We start from the raw sequence: 9,265 nt of genomic DNA on the forward strand, positions 1-9,265 counted from the left end.
GTGGGTAAAGGGACCTGCCATCAAGCCTGGCGACCTGAGTTTGATCCCCAGGACCCAAGTGCTGGAATAAAAATACTGACTCCCTCAAATTATCCCTCACCACCACACAACCAAATATAACATTTTAAAAAAATACAAAAAAAATCAAAAGCCCCTAGTGACATATGTGTGTTCCTATGTATTTGCTTTACATGGTGTCCTGATTTGCTCTTTCTGTTTCTGTGATAAAACACTGATCGAAAGCTATGTGGGGAGGCAAGGGTTTATTACATCGTACAGAGTCTATTGTAGAAGAAAGTCATGACAGGAACCTGGAGGCAAGAACTTCAGTGGAAGGCATGGGGGATGCTGCTTCCCTGGCCTGCTTTTCTTCTTTTATAATATCCAGAACCTCTTGTAATGCCCAAAGTGGGCTAGACTCCCCTACATAAATTATGAATCAAGATAATGTCTTCATCAGATTAGCCAGTAGGAAGGTCTATGAGTCAGTTTCTTTGAGTATTACCTCTTCCCAGGTGATACTAGTGTATGTCAAGTTGAAGAACAAACAAACAAACAAACAAACAAACAAACTCTCCAAACCAATGAAGACACATGGTGACAGAACTGAGACATTACTTCCATCACACATCTAGCTTAATACAAGTCAACATGCAATTGACCTTAGAAGAGCTCTGTTCTCTAATTCAACTGGTCTCTGAACTTCACCCAGGAGCTCACATATGGGAATCCTGCCACTGAATGACATGGGTATCCGTACTCCTAGGACTGTCCTCTGGGGCTCCGAGAATCTCCCAGACAGTGCTGTATGCGATGCTCAATAACACACTAACTTAATTGTTTTTCATTTTGTAGAGGAGTAAATACAATATGGAAGTTTAGAGCCAGATTGTTATTAAATTATTATTTTCATTTTCATCTTCTTTCAATAATTGTTATTAGTGATAATTATTTAATTAACAGTGCTTTAATACAGCAATTCGCAACCATAGCTACACATTAGAATCACCTGGGGACCACTTAAAAACACTTTTGGGGCCTCTACTCTAGGCCAATTAAATCAGTTCATCTGGGCATAGCAGTAGGGCTGTGGTGCTCTTGAAAGCTTCCCCTGAGTTTCTCATACACAATCACATTTGAGAAGCTGCAGGTCTAATGGTTGGGTCCCTGACCAACAGTGGCTTTGGATTTTTAAGCTTCTCCATTATATTTTTATTTAAAATGGACATAATCTATATAACACAAAACTATTTTTGTTATTATTTATTTATTTCATTATTTATGTCATTATTTATTGGTTGTTATTTATCTTGAAATGTACAGATGGGTCAATTTCCTGCAATCGCCACGTTGCACATAATTAGAAGTCTGTCTTGCAGAACTGAAGCCTCATGTTCACTGAATACAAACACCCATTACCCTTTCTCTCAGTCCTGTCTCCCTGAAGTTGAATCCAGGCACCTCACAAAGTATACCACACATACAAGGAATGGAATTTAATTTGTTTCTTCATGTTGATATGTTCCTCTGACTTGTTCCTCCTGGGGTATGTTCTCTGCCCTTGAACTTCAGTGATTTATAGGGCTACTTCTGAGACTAGGTCTCTCCTGAGCTATTTTATCTAGACATCAATGAGCCACTTTAACATAGAGACACAAGATTTTTCTTCCCTTTAGGACAGTTGTATTCCAGTGCTTACCTCTGTTCTTCATTTGCTTAGCCATGTTCTTCTGGATTGTCTACCCCACATAGTGGGTAGGTGTTTCCAAACTTCTTTACAGGGTAAACTCAGCTGGGGTAGCTTTAAAACCAACAAATGATGAGTCACACCCAGTCCATTTGAATCACATATTTTGGAGGATGGAAGACGAGCTTCTGAGTAGGTAAACTTCCCTTGGTGATTCCACGATGCAGGAAACATTGTGCATCATAGGTGTAGCAGTTTTCTGGGGTGTGTTTTGATGGCATCTTTTGTTGTTGAGCATCTTCAGATGTGATTCAATTTCAGGAGCATTAAAGATTCCTCTGTATATTTGCTGTCAGGAAGGCTAAGTGTATAACCATACTTTTGTATTTCCTTTTATTGAAACAGGCTCTTTGGTAGACTAGGCTAGCCTCAAACTTGCTATGTGGCTAAGAATGGCCTTGTAATCCTGATTCTCCTGCCACTACTTCCAGAATGCTAGGCTGAATGGCACTTACCATCATGCCTAAATGTAATCAAGGGACTGCAAACATGCTAAGGAAATATTCTATAGAGTGAGTTACATCCCAGTCTGTGTTTATATTTCTTAGACATAATGCATGCCTCCCCTACCTTACTGCTTGGGTTTGTTTCTTATCCCCACCCACACCTTAACCATCCATCTGCCAGAGATTCAGACTTTTTTTTCGTAGGGTGAAGAAGGCACAAAATAGAATTTGTGTATGCATGCTTATTGAACTAGTAGGGGGAAAAACAAAAGACAGGTGCAAAAATGAATCCTCTTGCAACCCAGAACTCATTGTTCGGCATGAGTTTTGATACTTGTAGGAAGAAATATATGTTCAAGAAAGCACAAAGTAGGCACTGCTCCATCGGAACTGGAGTTCTGATCTCAGTGCCCATATCAGGTGGCTCACAGACCCTTGAAACTCTAACTCCAAGAAATGTAACACCCCCTTCTGGCTTCTTTGAACACCTGCATACACACACACACACACAAATAAAATAAATCTTTAGGAAAAAGAACAGAGGAGGTATGTCTAAGATGATTAGTGCTATTGTTACCTGGACAGAATTCATGAAAGACAGAGTAAGTTCTACCTGATTTCCTTCCATTTCACATGTGCAAGCTTGCCTGTCTTAGGCCATATCTCCGAGGCTCTTTCTAGAAGCAAGTACTTAGACTTCCCAGCATCCAGAACTGTGAGCAGGTTACGCTCTCCTGTTTATAGTTTATAGTGAAATTCTGCTTCAGTAGCAGAAAAGAAAGACAACACCAAATATCAAATGGAATGTGGCCACCAATAACTTCCCAAACACTCCTTCCCTTCAAGTGTCACGGACATCAAAAGAGATGAATCCCAGAGTTTCTTTGGCATAGCGCATCTCATGCCTTGGGTGCTGTTTGCAGTTGGCTATGGCACCCGATCCTCTGCGCAGGCTTTCCATCTCTCTTTGTAACTCTGATTTAGTTTTAGGAACAGAACGACCTCTCAGGATAAGCCGAAAGTTTCTGAATTATTTTCCTTGCAGTAACTTTCACAAGGAGATATTGGCTCTGCTTTCTGTGTGCTTCCTCTTTTGGGAGCCATAGATATTCTGCCTGTTTCTAGTACTTTCTTTCTCTTGATGTCCTTCCAAAAGGAGTTCTATGCTTTCCTAACACTGAAAGAGCCACTGTATGCTCTGTTTCAAAATTCCTGGGGAAAAGGATAACTTCTCAAAATTCTATTCAGAGTTTGATTTTTTTTGTGGATTTCTGTTCTACTGATGTGGACTTCAAGTAGTCTGTGAGTGTAGGAAGGATGCCAAATGTTCAGAGGCTGTTTGTGTCACAAGGTTGCTGTGCCTCTGAAATGGCTACTAATGGAATGATAATTATGTATGGGAACTTCATTTTCTCTAGTGAGGTGCATTGTACCCAGAAGCAGATCAAGGGTCTTGCCACTGAGGTCTGCTTTCACTGGGAGAGACACTGGCATTCCTGTATCTACAATGGCAATGGTTGAAACTACATGTTCTGACTGTGACCCATCCTTCGGTCACCTCAGGCTCTTCCTAGTGTCTCCATCTTACTCCCTGGGTGAGATGTTTCCTCTCAAGTGTGAGAAATAGGAAAATCTAGGAAGAGTTTGACACAGAAAAGGCTCAGATGCTAAATATTTAAAATTTTGCAAGAGAAAAGACCATTGAAGCCATCTATGTTACTCTTGTGGTGGTCAACACAGCTGGGAACAACACATGATGCTGGGAAATGCTATCTTCTGAGTTTATCATGCACTGCCTCTTCACCAGAGCTTTTGAAAACTCTTGCCAGGGACTGGCAAGATCATGGCAGTTGGCATTTCGTCATCAAAAGAAGGAATGGCTGGGAAGAATCATCAGACCATCTGACCTGAGAACTGTAGGTAACCCTACATCCATTTAAGTCTAAGGGCTCACTAGTTAACCAAGTAAATCTTGATGGAATTGCCACTTTGTTCTGGCTGAAGGGGCCATGAGCACTTATGGAAGGAAAAGAAAAGGGGAGGGAGGAAGGGGACACCTCTGGAAAAACAAAACCTGAGTTTTTCTACGGTATTCATACCTGTTGTATGATGGACTTTTCCTGGGAATATGCACATGACAAGTCTAACAAACATATGACAGTCACCTCTTCCCTGGATATCTCTCTCTCTCTCTCTCTCTCTCTCTCTCTCTCTCTCTCTCTCTCTTTTTCTTCACTATCAGCAGGATCAGCCCCCTCCTTAAACCTTTGGAACTTGATTTTGCTTTTGTCTGAATTGCTCCCTTATTACCTTGTTGGAGAGGCTGCCCCATCTTTGAACAAAACAGCACATCTTGCCAGGCAGGACATTTTGAATGTCTATCCATTTGCTTTCTCATCTTTGTGGTGGTTCTGGGGGTTGAACTCAATGCTTTGTGCATAGTGGTACACACTCTATCACGAGTTACATCCTTGCCCCTGTTTGTCTTTCAAACTATGTCTTTCCCATGTCAGTGTAAGTTTCGTGAAATGCTTATATTATAATAATGACTCTTCACCAAAAAGATTTATTTGTCTTCATGATGGAAGGCAGCTTTTAATTTAGGGGTGACTGGATTCTACTATGAGAATTTCCTTCCCTGTGGTGTGGAATCAGGAAGGAAAGAGGCTGAAGCATTTTCAGAGGGTGTGTGCTCCACCCTGAGGTAGCTCACACAGGCTTTAGCTGGAACAAGGATGGGCCTCCAGAATCCTATTTCCTTTGGAGAACCAAGATTTAAATGTTTTCTGCAAATCTGTGACAAATAGTATCAAGTCACATTCCCACATCCTTCATCAAATACAGAATGACCTTCTGAAGTCAAGGTTCTATTGTTCTGTTTATGTTAAAGAAATGGGTCTGTGGAGGTTAAGCGTGCTGCACAGTGGGTGATAGTGAGGTTCCTGCAGTCACTGAAGCCAACCAGGTCTACCCCCTTGATTCTTCTACGTTTTATTTATGATGATGCTTGTAGATTGGTTGTATTTTCCTTACTAAAACTTCACTACCACTACACTTGCAGGAGTGCCTGGAGCCTACTGAGATATAAAAATGCCTTTGTTCGTCATCCAGATCAGCCTGAAATGGGGCAGCAGAATTGAAGACCTTGCCCCAAGTGACTGATTTTGTAGATTATTGATTGGGGCAGCAGTTTATTTAAACATTAAAACCTTGAATGAAGTAACTTTGCCTGAAGAAAAATGTGTCAAGCCGAGTGCTTGTTAAGGTTCCCTCTCAGCCTCTGAGGACTTTGTAAACTGTCCAGATGTATTTGTTTTTGGTTTTTTTGTTTGTGGTGTGTGTGTGTGTGTGTGTGTGTGTGTGTGTGTGTGTGTGTGTGTGTGTGTAAATTTCCCCCCACCCAAAGAAAAGAAAAAGAACCAGGAAGGATGGACTGGACCAGGGTAGGATTTGTTCCTAGAAGCTCTCTGAAAAGGAAAAAGGAAATCCTTCAATGCTTCTCTGGCTTTTCCTTTGTCCTGTGTCCTCTGTCCCACCCTATACTCCAGGAAATATCTTCTGGCATTGAGTTACTTCTAAAATATTAGATATTAACATTCAAATTCTTTAAAAAGGTAAAATGTCTCCTCCTTCTCTGCGTCACCTTTATCTTTATTACAATTGACACTGAACTTGATTTCCTATCTGAGGAGCTAAAAGGGAGAACCTGAGCTAAGCAGGATAATTTTACTGGAACTGTTGATAATTTTCAGCCTGGTACTGCCAGGGAAGTAAAATAAAGCCATCGCTGATGCACACACAGCTGGGTGGGGCCATTTGCAGCAGTTTGGATCTTACAATACAATGTCCTCCCAAGGCCCATGTGTTGAAGCCTTGATCCACATCCCATAGTGCAAGTGAAAAGTGATAGAAAATGGTTTATGTTTGTGCATGAGAGATCGAGGAGTGGGGGCGGGGTGCACATGTGTCCATGTGGTTGTATAACATACTGTGGAGACTTTGAGACAGACTCTCACCAAACACAGACCTTGTCCAATGGCTAGAATGGCTGGCTAATGACCCTCTGCGATCTGTCTCCACCCACCAGTGATGGGGGAACAGATAAACACTATCTTGCTCAATTTTTAGATGGAAGTGAATGCTGGGGATCCATACTCCAGGTTTGTGTTTGTATAGACTCAACTCCTTGAGCCATCTCTTATCTCCTCAGGCTGGGACTTGATGAGTCCTTCAGGTATAACCAAGTTGGAGGAAGTTAGGTCTTTAGGTGAAGGCACTTGAAGATGATGCTGGGACCTGGGAACTCCCTCTTTTTGCTTTCCTACTTTGGTGAGTAGGCTTTCTCTGCCTTTCAGTCTTGATTGTGCTGTGTACCACAGGCTCAAAGCAATGGTATAAGTAACCATGGGCTGAGAATTTTCCAGTTTATAAATTGTTTATCTCAGATAGTTTGCCAAAGTGATTAGCTATTAGTTTCATTCTGAAGGCATTACCGATGAACTACTCAGAAGTCTCAGCTGGCTTCATCTTGGCTCTGTAGCCATTGTGCAAATATCCTGAAAAGAAGTCTGTATAATGTGGACATACAGAAGGTGAGCTGTTGGACAGAGAGATGGGTTCGTCAGCAAAGTGTCTGTCATGCAAATATGGAGACCCTTGTCTGTTTAGTCACTCAGGAGACATATTTATAAAAACTGTGCCTTGTAGTACATGCTTGTAATCCCAGAACTGGGGAGATAGAGGCAGGACAATCTCTAGTACTTCTTGGCAAGCCAGTCTAACAACCAGTGAGTGGCCCATCTCCAAACACAAGGCAAATGGCCACAGAGGACAAGATGTTGTTCTCTCCATTTCTTGGTGGTGGTGGTGGGGTGCTTGTGTTTGTTTAAGAGTCTGTCTAAATTCTTCAATAAAGTGTTTGACCATTCATTGTGCTTTTACCAGTTTAGCCACTTTACTTACGCCCAAAATGATCAATATTTAATTTTACAAATATAGCATGGATAAGAAAATTAGAAGGGAAATATGAAATGGTTTAAAAGATATGAAATCTCCTGTCTTGTGGTGATCACTGCACTACTCTGTGCACACAGAAGTAAGATGTCCTTCAGGTATCATACCTACTAACTCAGTTTGAGGAGAATATCAACTGAACAAAGATAACTAAAGAAGCACACATGCATAGATTACCAAGTGTAAATGCCATGGGTTTTCCTGTGTGAGGATTCTCTTTTTACTCTGAGACATTTTGTGGATGGAACCAGAATATGGGCATCATTTGAATAAAATACAAAGCTATCTTCATCATCATCTTTCATGATTATAACAGGCCTAGTCCCTAGAAGATGCAGCTTAGTCTGTTAGCTTCTGACCTGAAAACCCTGATTGATGTCTTTCTCCTTGAATATTTCCTGAGTAAAAACATTATAAAATGGCTCCTTGAAATTCTATTAGGTACAGGAGAGATAGCTCAGTGGTAGGATATATATATTTAACATATGAAAGTCCCAAGTTTGATATCCAAGTTTCTATTAAAATTATACATGTTTGTCCAAAATTAAAAACAAAAGACTGTACCTTTGTTTTTTTAATTCAGAGTAAGTGTGGAAAGTAGAACTGATGGTTACTCATAAATCTCTATTCATTTACCAACAGAAAGTAATATTATTCTGGAAAAACTGTTTTCAACACTGTTTTTTCTTAACCTTTTTTTAAAAAGTAATTATCATGACATTAATTAATTAAACCATAAAGGTAAAGTTATTTTGTTTTTAAGATTTTTTTATTTGGGGTGTGTGTGTGTGTGTGTGTGTGTGCAGTTGCCTGCATAGCCAGAAGAAGGTGATGGATCTGCTGGAGCTAGAGTTACCGGCAGTTGTTGAGACTCTCTATACAGGTTCTGGGAACTAAACCTAGATTTTCTGCAAGAGTGGTAACCACTGTTAAGTGCTGAGCTGTCGCTCCACCCCCCCCTTTTTTTGGCGTTTATGTGTAAGTGTCTACAATCAAAACCTTTTTCTTACAGATATTTTGATTAAGTGTCTGATACAGGGTTTCTGTGCTGCTCAGACTGGGATTAGACCCGTAATCTTCCTGGGCATTTGAAATTTAGGTGCGCATCTACATGCTTACTAATATTTTCATATTTAAAACAAGGTATTTGATAGTCAAAATGAAATCTGGAGGAATAGGAGTATAATCTATATCTTAGTGATGATGTCATTTGTAAGTTTCTTAGTTCTGTCAAATGTGTGATGGTTATATAATATGTTAGTATTACAGAGAGCTGAGAAAACAGTATCAGACTCTCTTTGTAGTATTTCTATTTCAAAAATTATTTCTAATATTAATTTTTTTAATGAAGTTTGAAATAATCCATTTCTCTGGATAGAAAGAAATCATTCTAAATAGAAGAAATGACTACAAATCTGGCTTCCTGGTCCCAATAGTTTAGTGGAATATCTGAAAATACATTTAACTCAACAGGTTTTGTTCTAAAATAAAATATTAGAGTTTGGATTTTCATTCTACTATGGCTCCAAAGACCTTACTGAAATTTTTTGGTCATACTCAGGGTTCTGAATGTGAGCCCAAAACGTAGAAACTAACCCTAAACCATCACCCAGGTCATTGGCTTTACCTTTCCTGGTCTGGTCTGGACAGCTTGCTGTAGCTCTGTTCTGCAGTGCACATTGGCTCTTGACTTAGAAATCCACCCAATCCTACAGGGCTGTCCTGTTGCAATGTAGGTCCTGGGATGGAGGGTTGTATGGAATTAGAAGCTGAGCTCTGAGGACATGTGTAGGTGGGGGGCTCAGGAGCACAGCCCTAAAGTGGTACCAGCTCCCTGACCCAAGCAGTGTCTCAACCTTACTGAGTACACAGCTCCTGCGTCCTTACTGGTTTTGGAGCCAGTCTACCAGAGAAGCCCATGGCTTAGAGTTGTTGGGATGGGATTCAATGTCTTCTGTTGCCGTTCTAGTTTCCTATCCCTTGCCATGCCCCTGCTTTGAGCTCTTGCTACGATTCCAGGCCTGGGCATCCCACCTGCTCACTCCAGGCTTCCCAGCCT

At 40.8% G+C, this 9,265-nt stretch overlaps 1 non-coding gene across 1 annotated transcript; it reads left to right on the forward strand.

The window, feature by feature from the left end:
* Window positions 1–2,416: 2,416 nt before the first annotated feature.
* On the forward strand, window positions 2,417–2,544 carry LOC114624449. Its single transcript, XR_003711924.1, has one exon. It is a non-coding gene; the product is annotated as a small nucleolar RNA SNORA40 (small nucleolar RNA).
* The last annotated feature ends 6,721 nt before the right edge of the window (window positions 2,545–9,265 follow it).

Source organism: Grammomys surdaster, unplaced genomic scaffold (assembly GCF_004785775.1).
Source record: "Grammomys surdaster isolate TR1022 unplaced genomic scaffold, NIH_TR_1.0 206, whole genome shotgun sequence".
Lineage (NCBI taxonomy): Eukaryota > Metazoa > Chordata > Mammalia > Rodentia > Muridae > Grammomys > Grammomys surdaster.